The sequence below is a fragment of the Akebia trifoliata genome, chromosome 10, assembly GCF_017979445.1.
Source record: "Akebia trifoliata isolate Shusen 1 chromosome 10, ASM1797944v1, whole genome shotgun sequence".
NCBI classification, from domain to species: Eukaryota; Viridiplantae; Streptophyta; class Magnoliopsida; order Ranunculales; family Lardizabalaceae; genus Akebia; species Akebia trifoliata.
In genome coordinates this window covers 19635001-19652277 of record NC_141384.1, presented here as the reverse complement: position 1 = coordinate 19652277, position 17277 = coordinate 19635001, and the positions used below count along the sequence as shown (strand labels likewise).

Genomic DNA, 17277 nt, shown 5'->3' with positions numbered 1-17277 from the left:
GAGGAAGAGGCTAGACATTGAACCCGGACTTGTTTTGCTCTAGGGTCTAGAGTAGCGACATAGATTGGTAGGCCAGGTTGGCCTTATTAGAGGCCAGATTCTTCTTCTACGGTCTATTCTTCTTCAAGTGGCAGGGCAGAGGAGGCTAGCACTTCTCAGAGTGGTCCCGCTGAGGACATAGCAGGTAGTGAGGGTAGCAAAGGCAGATGAGGCAGTAGAGGTGGTAGAGACCATGTAGATAGGGGTGTAGGCATGGGCAGAGTCGGTAGGGAGGTTCCCAAGGTCGAGATCCCTACGAAGGAAAGCGAGAGGGTTCCAAATACCTTTCTTTTGTGTGGTTTGGGATGGCATGTATCTATGTTGGTTTGGTTAGATATTGAAAGTGCCTTTGATCCGCGGGGTGTGCGAATCCACTTTTGAACTTTGAGGTTTGGGAGTCGCCACCTAGTTATTATGTTTTAGGAACTGAACATTGATTCGAAATGGATAAAAAAACAACTAATCTACTAAAAAATACTGAGTCCGGGGATCACATTATGAGGTTGGAAGGTGTTAGGCACCAACCCCGCCCAGCAAACACTAGTCTCTACTAATTCCCAAAAACCATTACATTGCTAAAAAGACAATAATAATAATAATAAAAAAAATAAAAATATTTACCTTTGCAACGCAACGATTTTGTTCCCTTAGATCTGATAGAACAGCTCCTCGTATAGTACTCCTCGCTTCGTTTTGTCACCGGATTCGCTTCAGACCTCTAAGATGAAGTACCTCATTCTTAGTCTGAATATTTCTGATTTTCTTATGGATTTCTAGGTGTTTTGAAGGGTTTCTAGGTATTTTTTGAGCTAAAGTTGGGATTTCAAAATTAGGATTCATGGGAAGCTAGGGAAGTTTTTTGACTTACTTTTCTTAGGATTTTTTTATATACGAAAATAGGTTGTAGGGATCCTTACTTATAGATTTTTTAAAGTGCTTTTTAGATAGAGTTAGTGTTTAATTATAATTATTTTAGATAGAGTTAGTGTTTAATTAGAATTATTTTTAAATAGAGTTAGTGTTTAATTAGAATTACATTAGATAGTTTTATAGTTTAATTAGAATTCTTTTAGATAGTTTTAGAATTTAATTAGATTTTTTTTAGATAGTTTTAGAGTTTAATTATAATTCTTTTAGTAATTTTAGAGTTTAATTAGAATTCTATTAGGGTTTTGACTTTGGTCTTATTAGATTGATTAGGGTTTTAACTTAAGTCTTACTTGATTGACTTGACTTTAGGATTTTGACTTAAATCTTACTTGATTGACTTGACTTTAGGATTTTGACTTAAGTTTTACTTGATTGACTTGAATTTTAATTAGGATTTCACTTTACATTAATGAATTTTTTAATTATTAATTTTAAAATTTTTAATTATTAAAATTGTAAAATTACCATTTTACCCTCGAAAATGACTTTTTGCGTTTTAAGTCATTTTTTAATGTTCCATGATGTTTTGGAATCGATTTTTCGTAAGGAATTCAATGGGAATATTGGTTTTTGTCATTTATGAAATTTATTGTGCGAAATGGTCGTGAACTTTATGAGTTGCATTTTTGTAATTTTATAAAAATTGGCGAAATGGTTTAGTTGGTTTCGATTTGTTTTTTTATGTGTTTGAAATGATTTTCGTAAGCGTAATCTAAGCTCTAGGGATGTTTTGAGGTTAGGGGTATTTTGATAGTTTGGTCATTTTTTAGTGATTTTTATTGTGAAGTTTTTTTTGTCTGAAAAATGATGATTTCTATGTTTTTGGGGTTATATTTTCCTAGCGTAGCGTGATTTCTACAATTTTGTTAGTTTGAGATACTTCATCCGAATTTTTGAAACATATCTAACAATAAAATATAACAATGGAATAATCATCCATCATTGGAAACCGTTGTAATCGAGTTGACGAGTTGATTAATCAGGCGAGTGAAACAATGGGGTGCTTACAGATGCCCCTCTTTCGTAGAGGGTTGAAGCAAACTAGATAGTAAATCTATTTTGGTAGATAGTACAATATCCGAATGCCAAAGTTAGTGACAGTTCATTTTGCAGTCTGATTCAGCAATTCGTCAGGATGTTCGGATCCTTGAAAATAACTCTCCCCGAACTAGAAAGTTTTCAGGTCCTTGAGCGCGAACTCTCACTGACGGTGTCAGATCCTTGAATTTTAGAAAATTCTCCTTGACTAATGTGTGCAATTGTGTACTCGAAATCCGAGATAAATCTCAGAGATGGTCTAAGCTAGATCTGAGCATAAATTAAGTAAAATTTGAATATAAAATTGAGCATAAAATTGAGCATAATTCAGAGAAAACCCTCAGTGGTATCTGAGCATAATTCCGAGAAAGCCCTCGGCGGCATCTGAGCAAAATTCAAGTTAACCCTTGGCGGCAACTGAGCAAAATCCAAGTTAACCCTTGGTGGCAACTGAGCAACATCCAAGATAACCATTGGCGGCAACTAAGCAAAATCCAAGATAACGTATGGCGGCAACTGAGTAAAATCCAAGTTAACCCTTGGCGGCATCTGAGCAAAATTCAAGTTAACCCTTGGCAGCAACTGAGCAAAATCCAAGTTAACCTTTGGCGGCATCTGAGCAAAATCCAAGTTAACCCTTGGCGGCATCTGAGCAAAATCCAAGTTAACCTTCTCGGCAATTGAGCAAAATCCAAGATAACCCTTGGCGGTAATTGAGTAAAATCCAAGTTAACCTTTGGCGACATTTGATTGAGTAAACTGGCTGAGGAATGAATGAATCTTGGAAAAGAATGAATGAATCTAGAGAATAATGATTAAAATGAATATGGATGAGATTGAAAATGAATCTGGAGACTAACGATTGAATCGGGGAACAAATAAATCTAGAAGATAATGAATCTGAAAGAGAATGATCGAATCTAGGAATGAATGGATCTGAAAAAAGATAAATGAATCTGGTAATGAAAGAATGCCCTATCTCCTGCTCTAGGTAAATGAGTTATTCTCTGGGCAAAAACCAAAATATGAGATCAGGAATGCTTTTGTTTGACCCTCAAGGTTTTTTTTTTATAAAAATATTTATGAATTTAAAACCTGAGTTTTTATTTCTTTTGAACCTTATGGGTTTTTGAAAAATTGTTATCAAGAGGGTAACTTTAAGTTTGGGATTCCTTTTATCATTTAGGATTAACATTGCTCAACCTTAAAAAATAAAATGCCTCTAGTTTGACAGGAAACATGGCATTGGAGATAATTGAACACATCATGTAAAAATTAAAAAAATGCCCCTAGTATAAGGGGGGAAAGCTACATATTAGAGAAGAAAGAAAATGCCCCTTGTATGAAGGTTTGAAATATTTGATTACCACAAGCGCAATAAAGATTCAACTTTTAATTTTGATTAATTTTATTGAAGATTTTGAGTTAGGCTCAAGAGAACAAATATTTCCTTTTGAGATTCATCATAGAATTCACCATTCTCTCCCTTGGTTCACTTGGTGAAGTAAAAATTTTTAGATCGATTGTAGACAAAATACTTGTGACTTCTGAGTCTGTACCTAGTTTAAGCTAAGTATTGAACTTAATTATTCGGACCTTTGATGTTTCAGCTCGGACTGCTCTTAGCTTTTTAACTCCCCGAAGATTTTTCTATTTTTCTTTGTTGCTCTAACTTTTGCTTAGATTGCCCTTTCAGATTTTCAAACTAACAAGCATGCTCTAGCTTTTGCCTAGATCACCTTTTCAGATTTTCAATCTAGCAAACTTAAATTCTTCTCTTGCTCTGATTGTTACCAAAGTCGTCCTTTCGGATTTTCAACCTTGCGAGCTTACCTTAATTTTTGTCTAAGTTGCCCTTTTAAGTTTTCAACCTAATAGGTTTTATTCTTTTTTTCTTCTGAACTTCTAGAGTTACTGTCTGGTCATGCTTTGCTACCTTCCTTGACTTTTTCACACGGTACTTAGAAGGACTTTTATAGGTAGGCTTAGGACTGGGTATAAAACGAAAATGAATTCTAAGGCTCAAAAACCCGAACGCCCCTCGTGTGGCATTTTCTCTTTTTCTTTGAATTTTCTTCTCCACAATGACAATATATATATATATATATATATATATATATATATATATATATATATAGATATATAATATATATATATATATATATATATATATATATATATATTTTTTTTTTTTTTTTTGATTTTTTTGTATGTAGGAATTTTTATTTTTATTTTTATTTTGATGTGATTGGGCCTGAAGTAACTTCTCAAGTTGCCTACGCACCCCAGATTTTTGAGATCAGACCAAAACGTTGTTCGTATTTTCCCTCCCTTAGGTTAGGTGATCGGGCTGAGAAAGAAAAAAGATATTTGTTTTTGAAAAAACTGCAAAGGACTGAGAAAGTAGATAATGAACTAGGTAGTAGGAAAATTGATTCGGCCAAAGATGACCTCCTTAAATGTAGTACCGCTTGATCTGGTTAAGGTTGGTTGACTCTGGTAGTTCAATTCTATCCTGATCTTGAAGTCAGACGGTTGAATCATTGACTTGTAAGTGGCGAACTTTGATTTTCTTGTCAAACGTATGAGTGACTCTTCTCTGATAAGTTTACACTTGGTACAGAACTTTTAAGTTATTTTTCTTTGATTAGGTTTACTTCTTTGTACTACTGACGAACCTAGGCTGTTTCTAACAATTGACTTTCTATCAAGACCTTGAGATACAGGATTTCCATTTCAACTGTTAACTCTGCTTCCATATCATATACTAGAGAGTAGGGAATAACTCCAATGGAAGACTGATAGGCCCATAGTGTGAATGGTAACTTCTCTGACGGATCTTGGTGCGATTGACACATTTTCCTGATGATTATCTTGAGATTTTTTTATTGACTGTTTCAACCTTTCCATTAGTCTGAGAATGTGGGGAGATGATTTGTGATGTCGAATCTTGAACTTTGAACATGGAGAAATGACCTAAGCTTTGAAGTACGACTCATTATCAGAGATCAACTCAAAAGGTACCCCCCCATATCGACTGATAACATGTGCTTAAATGAACTTTTCAACTCGAGATGTAGTGGGGATAACACTAATATATTTTCTAACATCTTCTTTGATTCCATCGATATAGACGAGTATCTATTCCGTGTTGAACAACACCCAAGCTTGTACCTAACATACCCTCACACGAACAAGTCTTTTGAAATTTCTGAGTAAATTAATTATCCCCTCGTGTTCCTCTAGGGATAAGATAATTTTTATCTGAATTTCTTGGAAATTATTTTTTGTTCTAAGGTTCAATGACCTTTGCTTTCTGATTGAAAGTTGTTGAGCCCGACCCTTATTTTTCTTATTTAGGGGAAACATATATCCTTGAAGCCAGATTATTAGTTAATTCGTTAATGCGCTCGAGGTATTCAAAAATTTCTTTTATCCGATCAAATTCAGATGGGGCGACAAACACCTCTATAGACTTGACAAATTAACTTGATTCAATAGAAAAAGAGTAGACTCGATTTAAAGAAAACATGACATTGAAAAATTGGACTCGAGCTAACTTAAATAACTTATGAAAATTCAAGACAACTACCCACAATGGGCTTGATTAGGATTGAGGATTGAGACATTGCCTACAACTAATAAAATTGAGGCATGGTGATCTTTAGGGAACAACTAGGCAATATTGAGAAATTGTGAGGCTATTTCTAACTGTTAACTTGGTACTAACGTTTGTTCTAACTGATCGGACTTACAACCCTAGCTAGACGATGGACGATTGAGCTTAGGTACAATGATAACCCTTAAACCTCATTGAAGGTGAATTTAACTAGTTTCAGTGTTACCCCTTTGATAACATTTTAATGAATCCTGAGATTTTATTGAATTCTGTGCACCAATCCATTAAACAATTCATCCATTCAATGATTATTCAGAAGGAAAATAATTTTATTGCACTCTTGAAAATTATTGAAAAATAATGTTTTTATTGAATAATAATTTTCACAAATCTGATTATTTTTTTGCAATCATTTTCTTTTTATAAAAACATATTTTGATAATTTTCCAAGGTCCATGCAAAAAATAGATTTTTGGTAAAAAACATATTTCAAAAATTTTCCATGCAAAAGTAGATAATTATTTTTCCTTTTATTTTCTTTTGGAAGTATTTTCTTTTGAAAAATATATATATTTTTTTAAAGAACACTTTTTTTTCTAGAAAACAGTGTCACTGGAAAACACTTTTTTTCTGGAAAATACTTTCTTTTTGAAAAATATATTTTTTTAAGATGGGCAATGCATTTTTATCTAGCCACCCTTGCCCAAGTACACCTATATAGCTCTCGATACGTGGTGACTTGGTTTGATATACCGTATAGGTGATAATATAAAATTCCAATCCACTTCTCTAAAATCAAAAGCAGCCAGTTTAAGCCCCAAATCAGAGGTAGCGCACGATGCTTGAGCAAAGGCACTCTGAAATCACCTCTTTTCTAGAATAGACGTAGTCTATCTTCTTAGTACCGTAGTACATAGGAGTAGGATCTCTCTTAGGCACTATTTTTGATCAAGAAGTGCAACTGATGTACTTGGATCATCTTTGATACACTTATAGGTATGAGTCAAGAGTTGTAACTTTCATAAATAGTTTTGCATCCCACAAGGGGACCGACCATGTACTAGTACTACATTGGCAAACGGGGCATGTGACCGTGTGGCTTACAATAGGTCAAAGGCTCAGGTCACTTCAACCTGGGTGCATCGATATACCTTTCAGAGTCACCTGATCAGACGATACTGATGCCCCAGTTTGATATACCCTAAGGTACGTGACTGGAGTTGTGGTTTTCATGAATGATGTCGCATTTCCAAAGAAACCGGGCCACGCACTAGTGCCACGTTGGCTATATTGGGACATGCAAGTGTGCAAAACAATAAACATGCTTGTGGTGTGTACAATACAGGGTAGGGTGTGCTCAGGGCTTTTTTCAAACAAATGGGCCCATGTATCCAATTAAACCAATACAAGTAAAGGTATTAAACCATACAAGTAAAATGTATACATTGATCGAGAAAGATTAAAAACATATCTATATGGTTCAATGCACATTTCATGTATATATCAATGACAAATCAATCAATGAATATGGCATAAAATAATTGATCAGATCCAAACATTGTAATAAGCATAATTTCTATAATTTTATGGTCCAATCAATGATCACTTTTGGGTGATCTAAAATAAATTGAGATTCTAATAGATGTTACATTGATGATAGAATGATAATTGTTGAGAAGAAGAGTGATGAGCCATTTTTTTTTAAAGTATAAAAAAAAATTAGAAACACATCCCAAAGGAATATCAAAGAAAAAGATCCTAGTACCAAATGAGCTCGCTCTCACAAAATAAATCAGGAACATTAACTGTGCTAACACTAGATAAATTCGGATTTTCTGTGAATTAGGAAAATACAATCCGAACTTGCATCGATGATATGTAAGGCTCCCGATAATGAAATCGAGTGAATTCAGGTTCTAAATTAATCTACTCGATGGGATCTATGTTTCATTAAAGGTGCCCAGTCCTAATTCTGACTAGAATGTTCTGTAAAAATGTTTTAACATTGCTATCCCAACCTTCTTTCAGCAACAATTCCAGATTTATAGATTAATCCGAACTTGCATCGATCATATCCAAAGCTCCCGATAATGAAATTGAGTGAATTCAGGTTCTAAATTAATCTACTTGATGAGATATATGTTTTATTAATAGGTGCCTAGACATAACTCTCACTAGAATGTTTTATAAAAATGTTTTAACATTGCTGTTCCTACCTTCATTCAGCAACAATTCCAGATTTACAGATTAATCCTGAACTTGCATCAATGATATCCAAGGCTCTCGATAACGAAATTGAGTGAATTCAGGTTCTAAATTAATCTATTCGATGAGATCTATGTTTTATTAACAGGTGCTCAGACTTAATTCTGACTAGAATGTTCTATAAAAATGTTTTAACATTGCTGTCCCAACTTTCATTCAGCAACAATTCCAGATTTACAGATTAATCCAAATTTCCATCGATGATATCTAAAGCTCCCGATAACGAAATTGAGTGAATTCAGATTCTAAATTAATCTACTTGTTGAGATCTACATTTTATTAATAGGTGCCCAGACTTAATTCTTATTAAAATGTTCTGTAAAAATGTTTTAACATTACTGTCCCAACCTTCATTCAGCAACAATTCTAGATTTATAGATTAATCCGAACTTGCATCGAACGATAACGAAATTGAGTGAATTCAGGTTCTAAATTTATCTACTTGATGAGATCTACGTTTTATTAATAGGTGTCCAGACTTAATTCTCACTAGAATGTTCTGTAAAAACGTTTTAACATTTTTATCCCAACCTTCATCATTCCATCCTTTTCATATGTCAATTTGAATATTTCATTATTTAGGGGTCATCAAAAAGTGACCCTTAATTGGATAAAAAAAAAACAAAAATACAATACCCAAAATCATCCACAATCAAGCCACAAAAATAAATAAATAAATAAATAAATAAATAAACAAATAAAATAAATCGAACTAAAAAAAAAAGGTCATCCTGGCAATGCTCCCATACTTGGGATTTTTCAGGTCTGATCGTCAATAGTCCGCAATGGAGTTGCCACTAAAAGCATCTTCGATCCGCGAGGTGTGCAGATCCATTTTTGACCTTTGAGGTTTGGGAGTCGCCACCTAGTTATTACGCTTTAGGAACCGAACATTGACTCGAAATGGATAAACAAACAACTAATCTACTAAAAAATACTGAGTCCGGGGATCATATTACGGGGTTAGAAGGTGTTAGGCACCAACCCTGTCCAGCAAACACCGATTTCTACTAATTCCCAAAAATGATTACATTGCTAAAAAGATCTAAATAATAATAATAAAAAAATAAAAATATTTACCGTTGCAACACAACGGTTTTGTTCCCTCAGATATGATATAACAGTTCCTCGTTCTATCACCGGATTTACTTTAGACCTCTAAGACGAAGTATCTCCTTCTTAGATCTGAATATTTTTGATTTATTTATGGATTTCTAGGTGTTTTTGAAGGGTATCTAGGTATTTTTTGAGCTAAAGTTTGGGTATGGATGTTAGGTAAGGAGTTGGGACTTCAAAATTAGGGTTTATGGGAGGCTAGGGAAGCTTTTTGACCTACTTTTGTTAGGATTTTTTTTTTAATACGAAAATAGGTTGTAGGGACAATCTCTCGTGGTCAGAAGTTGCGTCTACAAGCTAGTCTATCCTTGATATTAGAAAGCTATCCTTAGGACATGCCTTGTTCAGATTGGTGAAGTCTATGCAGACTTTGACTTTCCCATTCTTCTTGGGCATTACCACAATATTCGCTATCCATTTCGGGAACTGCACCTCCCTGATAAATCTGACCATGATCAGCGTGTTCACCTCATCATTCATTGTTTCTCTAAACCACGGTGGTAGTTTCCTTAGCTTCTGCTTGACAGGTCTGAAGTCGGGCTCGACATTCAGATGGTGACAAATCACGTTGGGACTAATTATTGGCATTTCATCGATAGACCAAACAAATATGTCTTTGTTCCTTCTCAAATATTCTGTTAACTACTTTAACACCCCTGGTTACAGCTCAGCCCCTACTCCTATCTACTTTTCTTGTCCCACATCCACCATCTGTATCCCTTCCAAACATGGGGCTCCACCAAGTCCGACCATTGTAATTGCTATTGCTGAACTTTGTCTCCAACAGATTCTTCCCTGCTTAGCGCACACATTTGTGCTACAACTTGGTCGCTTTTGACGTCCCACATCTCCTGCTGTGTGAAAAACCTTAGAACTTGATAATAGGTGGATGGGACCGTTCTCATCTCATGTGTCCACCATCTGTCCAGGATGGCATTGTATGGAGAACTTGCCTCGATGACTACAAATCGAGTTATCAAGATTATTGGCCGACTTTGACTGGTAATATTATCTCCCCCTAGGTTGATTAGATCTCTCATCGAAATTGACCAACAACGCTCTTGTTGGGGCAAGCACATTCCTATTGAGACCCATCTTTAAGAAGGCTGACGCATACATGATGTCCACCGAACTACTGCTATCTACTAGCACCCTCTTGAACATGAAAGTGCTTACTTGCAGGGTTATTACTAGCACATCATAATGGGGTCTCGCTACCCCTTCCAAATCTTTCTCAGTGAATACCACCATCTGCTCTCCAAAGAGTTTCAGATCGGTAGGCTCACTTCTTGTAGTAAGGATGTGGGCCAAATGTTCTACATTTCTCTTTTTTATTCTCTCAATAATTCTGGTCTGCCTAGTCCTGCTGCTCTCCTCTCTTAGAACAATGTGTATTACAGCTGCCCTTTCATCCTACCCTCATACTGGGGGTTGCTCCACTTTGTGATCCCTATCCTGCAGCATGTCTTCCTTTTATCTCTTGGGCAGATCTCTTAGTCTACCCTGCTCTGCCAACTTTCACAGGAACCTTATGAGGGACTGGCATCTATTGGTGGTGTGAGCTCGTACCTTATGATACTCAAAATATCTTTCACCTTGGTTAATCTGGTCTTGAGGAAGTGGAGCGGACTACTCAAAAAATGGTTCGTTTTGGATAATTGTTTTGGGTGGCATATGGGTTGGTTCTAAGACTAGTTTGGGTGGGTAATAATACTATTTTTTAGGGACTGTTTAGGTGAGAAAATATGGTATTTTGGGAAAGGTTTTAGGTATTGGCAGGGTGAGAAATTAGGGTAGTTAGAAGCTGTTTGGGACGGGTTTAGAACTGAGGGGTTAAAAAATAATGTGATGGTTATTTTTTTGGGTAAGATTGATGAAGTTACAAGGATGATGATTTTCAAAATTATTTTGGAAGGATGGTTTTGAAACTAGGCTTGGATGGAGGTGAGTTGAATTCTTCTTCCTATTGTAGGCATGCTTCTGATTTGGAAATACCGTTTATCATGCCTTTTTCTCCCATATTTTCTTTTCTTTGAATACTTGTTTTGTTTCGGACATCCACATATTTTCTTTTCTTCGAAATGCATCTTGACCTGGTTGGGATCATGTGATTTGGACGTGGATAGGGGTTTGATTAGGTAAGTCAAGGTAGATAGGTTGGTACTGGTTTAACTTCTGACAGGGTGGACTCGATGAGTGGGGTAGATAGGTTTTTGGCTAGGTTTGAAATTCAGGTTTTCTTGATTTGCTTAAGTGTGGTTTGGAATGGGTAGGCTTGGGTAAGTCAGTGAGGTTGGTTGGCTTTCTAATAGGTTGCTCTAAATTAGGTAGCCATGAGGTTTTTCACCGTTGATTGCCAATTTGGTGGTCTGCTGATGGGTAGAGAGCGACAAACTAGAGTGGCACAACATTCTTCAGATGAGGAGAATGAGGCTAGACACCAAACCCGGACCTATTTTTCTCTAGGGTCTGGAGTGGCGATAGAGATTGACAGGCCAGGTCAGCCTTATAGAGGCCATATTCTTCTTCTACGGTCGGTTCTTTTTCAAGTAGCAGGGCAGAGGAGGCTATCACTTCTCAGAGTGGTCCCGCTGAGGACATAGCAGGTAGTGGGGGTAGCAAAGGCAGATGAGGCAGTAGAGGTGGTAGGGACCATGCGGATAGGGCTGTAGACACGGGCAAAGTCGGCAGGGAGGTTTCCAAGGTCAATATCCCTACGAAGGAGAGCGAGAGGGTTCCAGATACCTCTCTTTTGTGTGGTTTGGGATGGCATGTATCTATGTTGGTTTGGTTAGATATTGAAAGCGCCCTCGATCCGCGGGGTGTGCGGATCCGCCTTTGACCTTTGAGGTTTGGGAGTCGCCACCTAGAATCGAACGTTGACTAAAAACGGATAAACATACAACTAATCTACTAAAAAATACTGAGTTTGGGGATCACATTACGGGATTGGAAGGTGTTAGGCACCAACCTCGCCCAACAAACACCGGTCTCTACTAATTCTAAAAAATGATTACATTGCTAAAGAGACATAAATAATAATAAAAAATAAAATAAAAATATTTATCTTTGCAACGCAACGGTTTTGTTCCCTCAAATCTGATAGAATAGCTCCTCGTATAGTACTCCTTGCTTTATTTTGTCACCGGATTCGCTTCAGACTTTCAAGACGAAGTACCTTCTTCTTAGATCTGAATATTTCTAAATTTTTTATAGATTTCTGGGTGTTTTTGAAGGGTTTCTAGGTGTTTCTTAAGCTAAAGTTGGGGTATGGATGTTAGGTAAGGAGTTGGGACTTCAAAATTAGGATTTATGGGAGGCTAGGAAGTTTTTTGACATACTTTTGTTAGGTTTTTTTTTATTATACGAAAATAGGTTGTAGGGACCCTTATTTATAGATTTTTTAAAATGATTTTTAGATAGAGTTTGTGTGTAATTATAATTATTTTAGATAGAGTTAGTGTTTAGTTAGAATTATTTTTAAATGGAGTTAGTGTTTAATTAGAATTACATTAGATATTTTTATAGTTTAATTAGAATTCTATTAGATAGTTTTAGAATTTAATTAGGTTTCTTTTAGATAGTTTTAGAGTTTAATTAGAATTCTTTTAGATAGTTTTAGAGTTTAATTAGAATTCTATTAGGGTTTTGACTTTGGTCTTATTAGATTGATCAGGGTTTTGAGTTAAGTCTTACTTGATTGACTAGAATTTAGGATTTTGACTTAAGTCTTACTTGATTGACTTGACTTTAGGATTTTGACTTAAATCTTACTTGATTGACTTAAATTTTCATTAGGATTTCACTTTACATTAATAAATTTTTTAATTATTAATTTCAGAATTTTTAATTATTAAAATTATAAAATTACCATTTTACCCCCAGAAAGGACTTTTAAGTCATTTTTTAATATTCCAGGATGTTTTGGAATCGATTTTTTATAAAAAATTCAATGGGAATATTGGTTTTTATCATTTATGAAATTTTTTGTGCGAAATGGTCGTGAACTTTATGAGGGGCATTTTTGTAATTTTTTGAATTTTGTGAAAATTGATGAAATGATTTATTTGGTTTCGATTTGTTATTTTATGTGTTTGAAAGGGTTTTCCTAAGTGTAATGTAGGCTTTAGGGATGTTTTGAGATTAGGGGTATTTTGGTAATTTGGTCATTTTTTAGTGATTTTTATCGTGAAGCTTCTTTTTGTCTGAAAAATGATGATTTCCATGTTTTTGAGGTTATATTTTCCTACCGTAACGTGGTTTGTACAGTTTTGTTAGTTTGAGATACCTCATCCGAATTTCTGAAACATATCTAGCAACAAAATATAGCAATGGAATAATCATCCATCATTGGGAACCGTTGCAATCGAGTTGACGAGTTGATTAATCAGGCGAGTGAAAAAATGGGGTGGCTACAAATATCTCCACCCCTTATCCGTCGGTTAGCTTCAAGGGGAGGTGGAGTGCTTTCTTAGCTACTACTGCATTATTTTTTGATGACATTTGAACGCAGTTATTTACTGTGGGCTTTGGAGCTTTTTTGCAGATTCTGACTCTCTGAGTGGATCGACCCTTATTTTTGGCCATGGTAGAGTGGTGGTTTCCTATGACTCACTTCTTCCATATGCCAAAGGTAGAAATAGGCATCAGGCCTTCTGACTTTGTGGCAATCATGGGTATTGCCATGGATGGAGAGCCCTTGCCTTTCACCATGCTGACAATGCAGAAGGTAGGAGAGTTGCTTGGTATTGCCAGATTCCCTGCCTCTATGGTAGGGAAGATGGGGTGTATTATCACGGAGATCTTGATGGGTCTACTACTGATCGAAGGAGAGGACGAAGCTTCCCACACTTATTGAGAGAGAACAGGTCGTTTTGGAGATAGAGACTTTGATACTATTTTTCGGATCTGCTTTCTTATCCTTATTGGCAGTTGCTTCTTTTTTAAGGATGGCTCTTCAGTTTCCACCACTTTCCTCTCTGTGATGCGCTACATTGATCATATCAGAGACTTTGATTGGGGGAGTCTGATCTATGGCACCAACTTGGTAGGCCTAGATCGAGTGGTGGAGGGGATTACTGCACCCTGTGGAACTGGGATTTACACACGCTTCTTCTGGCAATTTATTGAGGTAAATAGATCTCCGTTTTATTTTTTTGATTGCTTCTCTCTTAGTCTTCTATTCACTTGTCTGACACCTTATCTTTTTTCCCAGATTTTTGTCCATGTTTATTTCGCATTTTACTTGCCTACCTGTCGTCACCCCGACGAGGGTTATCCATTGGGTGCCTTTTGGGCCACTAGAGATGCCAAGATTATCAGGAGCAGCCCTACGAGACGTGAGTACTTGAACCCTTACTCTCTATTCTTTCAAATTTGAAGCTATCTGTATCTGTTATCTGATTGTTTCTTTTGCAGATCTTTTCTGTTACTCTGCGAGACCTTCCCCGCACCGTTAGCGGGAGGCAGGAGGTGAGGAACACCTATAGGTGTAATACCAGGCGACAATGCTGCACCTACTTCATTGGAGAGCATCGATATACATTCTACTTGGGGGAGCGCTTGTTTTTCCAACACGACGGGATCCTTTGCATCCCTGTCACTCCACCAAAGCCTATCTCGGGGGCTATGACAGTAGATGAGTATCTTGCCCAGTCGAGGGGGGTTGATGCTACTAGATTGGTGAGGGTTGGCGACTATTAGGTTTGGTTCCGAGAGGCGTCCATTGGATGCATCATGCCTACAGTTACTGCCCGGGCTGGGATTACCGAGATCGGAGGGGTCCTAATCCAGGAGCATGCTATGACGGTATAAACTCTGTCCCTATTTCTCTTTCCTTAGAACTTTCTGCTTCTTATTATCCTCATTTTGTTTGTGATTTTGATTTTAGGCTGATGATCTTCGTCGCCTTCGAGAGGGCTATGACGTCATTGAGGTAGCGAGGACCGTGGAGATAGAGAACAGGTGGAGGGCTGAGGTAGAGGAGTAGGTGGCTTTTATTGAGGCATATGAGGCTTGCTTAAAGGTGCAGGCTGCCCGTATCCAGGAGTTGGAGCTGGAGATGGCCTTGCGAGAGTCTCGTCTTCAAGCCAAGATAGTATGTTACTTTTTTTTTTGGTAGATCGTAGTTTGTTTGTATCCTGTTCTAATTGGTTCTCTCATGATCTTTGCAGGATTATCATCGACACCGAGACGGAGAGAGCACCTCTGTGCACCTTTCGACACCTCCCAAAGTAAGCCTTTGCATTTTAATTATTCATTTCCATGGTCTACCTTTTTTCGGGGTATCTGGCTCGAGTGCAGTAGCTGGATCTTCATTTAGAGCTATCCAGAAGACTCAGAGTGCTCGGGATGATGCTGCATCTCATCCTGTCTGATTTTTATTGTACCTTGTATGGACATGTAAATATTTGGTATTAGTTTCAGACTTCATGTAAACATTTAAAAATTTGTTTATATACTCTTGTTTGTCATTTCTCAGTATTTACTGCATGGTTATGATGGTGTATGCAATTGATTCAGGCTTCAATAGGCTTCTTAGGAGTGATATCGATCATTAAGTCCTCCGAGGCCTGATGAATGTTTGTGAGCTTACGGGAGTGGGTATAGGGTGCGATTGGGGTCCAAAGGACCCTTTGAGAGCATTCTCGAGTGATGTGAGTTGTTTGGGGCCCATGGGCCCAATGATGAGTGATACGGAAGGGCGTGTGATTTTTGATGGTTTGATTCGATCCAATATGATCATGGTGAGCCCCTACATGCCTGATATACATTTTGAGAGCTTTTGAGAGTTTTGATTGCATTTATTGAGCATGTGGGAGTCCAATTATTTTTCATGTTATTTTAAGGTTTCGAGACTTGAGATGACTGTTACGTGGTCCTGAGTCTTCAAGGAATCAAATAATTCAAGGCCCCAAGGCTAAAAAATGTTCTAGTCTGTGTTTTCGACATGGATAAGCTTTGTTAAGCTTTCATCTGTGCTCCCAGTACGGATAATTCTACTGGGATTTCATTCGTGCTTTGGGAATGGATAGGTCAATTTTGACTTTATCCGTGCCTTAAACACAGATAAGCCCACTGTTTATTTATCCGTGCTTAAGAGACGGACCAGCACGATTTCTTCTTATAAGAAGCCTGTTGCAGCACTAGTTTTTGCCCTAACATTCGAAAATTTTATTTTTCTACCCCCTTTCACATTTGGTGCCGATTTTTGCTCTCCTTATTCCTCAAAGCTTCTTTTCAAGTTCCATGGAGATGCTTCCTACTCTTCCTAACTTGAAAAGGTATGTCATTGTTGATCCTTTCTTGAATAGTTGGATAGAGGGTATGGATAGTGATGAAAGGGCTCAATAGTTTTTGAATAAGTTGGGGTTCACTTTTTTCTTGTCGAAGGTTCCATTGCAATGGAGCTTGATTGAGACAATGTTAGGATGTTGGATCCCCGAACTCAATCTTGTTCGATTTGGGGAGCATGAGATGACTCCCACCATTGATGAACTTGTAGTGTTGTTAGGTTTCGAGATGTCGGGTATAGTTGTTGTTCCACCCTTGCTTGATGGTTACCGAGGCGAGGCTTCCGACTTCTTGGGGATAAACCGTAAGTTTTTGAAAATCTTGGATGGCAGATCGGTTTTGAAGACGATGTATAGATCATTCTCGATCGAGCGTCTTACGGATCCTTCGAGATCGTTGGTTAATTTTAATGCCTTCACTTAATGGTGGTGAGTCAACTCTTGTTTTCGGGTGCTGGGGACATTATGGACCTTTCCCTCATTCATGTGATACAACAAGTCCGGGAGGGACGTCAGTTGGCCCCCATGCTTTTGAGTGAGATGTTCCAATCTCTCACCGCTTGTAAGTCCGGTCATGATCGAATTTTCCGTGGATGCGTTCCACTCCTACAGATAAATTCCAAACTTAGTATAAATTTACAATTTGACTTTTTTAACTTTCAAAAGTTTAGAATGCTCCTATTCTTGTAGTTTTGGTTTAAGGACCATGTGATTTCAACCAAAGCCGTTAACCGCCATTCCGCGTTAATGCCAATCTTGTACTCATAATGTCGAGGTGAGTTGCTCCCTTAATCTCAAGTGGTAAGGAGGAGTGGTATGCCTTCATTTGCAACCTTGATTATAAGGAGGTGAGGTGGGTTGGCGCATTCCAACCTCGAGGGTCACCTGTGATTACTTTTGATGGGGCCCGTTTTCTTGTCTTGATTGGTCTTCATGAGACAACTCACTATATACCACTTTGGGTTTTTCGACAATTTG

The 17277-nt window shown here is 37.2% G+C and overlaps 1 protein-coding gene across 3 annotated transcripts in view; it reads left to right on the top strand.

Moving 5' to 3' along the window:
• Positions 1–15436, top strand: part of ALF4 (aberrant root formation protein) — a 47295-nt gene extending 31859 nt beyond the window's left edge. The window contains exons 16-19 of one of the 3 annotated variants that reach the window (XR_015181964.1): positions 14059–14346; positions 14426–14815; positions 14898–15104; positions 15181–15436. The gene's annotated coding sequence lies outside the window, so the exon portion shown is untranslated. The remainder of the gene's footprint in view (positions 1–14058; positions 14347–14425; positions 14816–14897; positions 15105–15180) is intronic. The other 2 variants (XR_015181963.1, XR_015181962.1) reach the window with 2 other exon arrangements.
• Positions 15437–17277: the final 1841 nt, after the last annotated feature.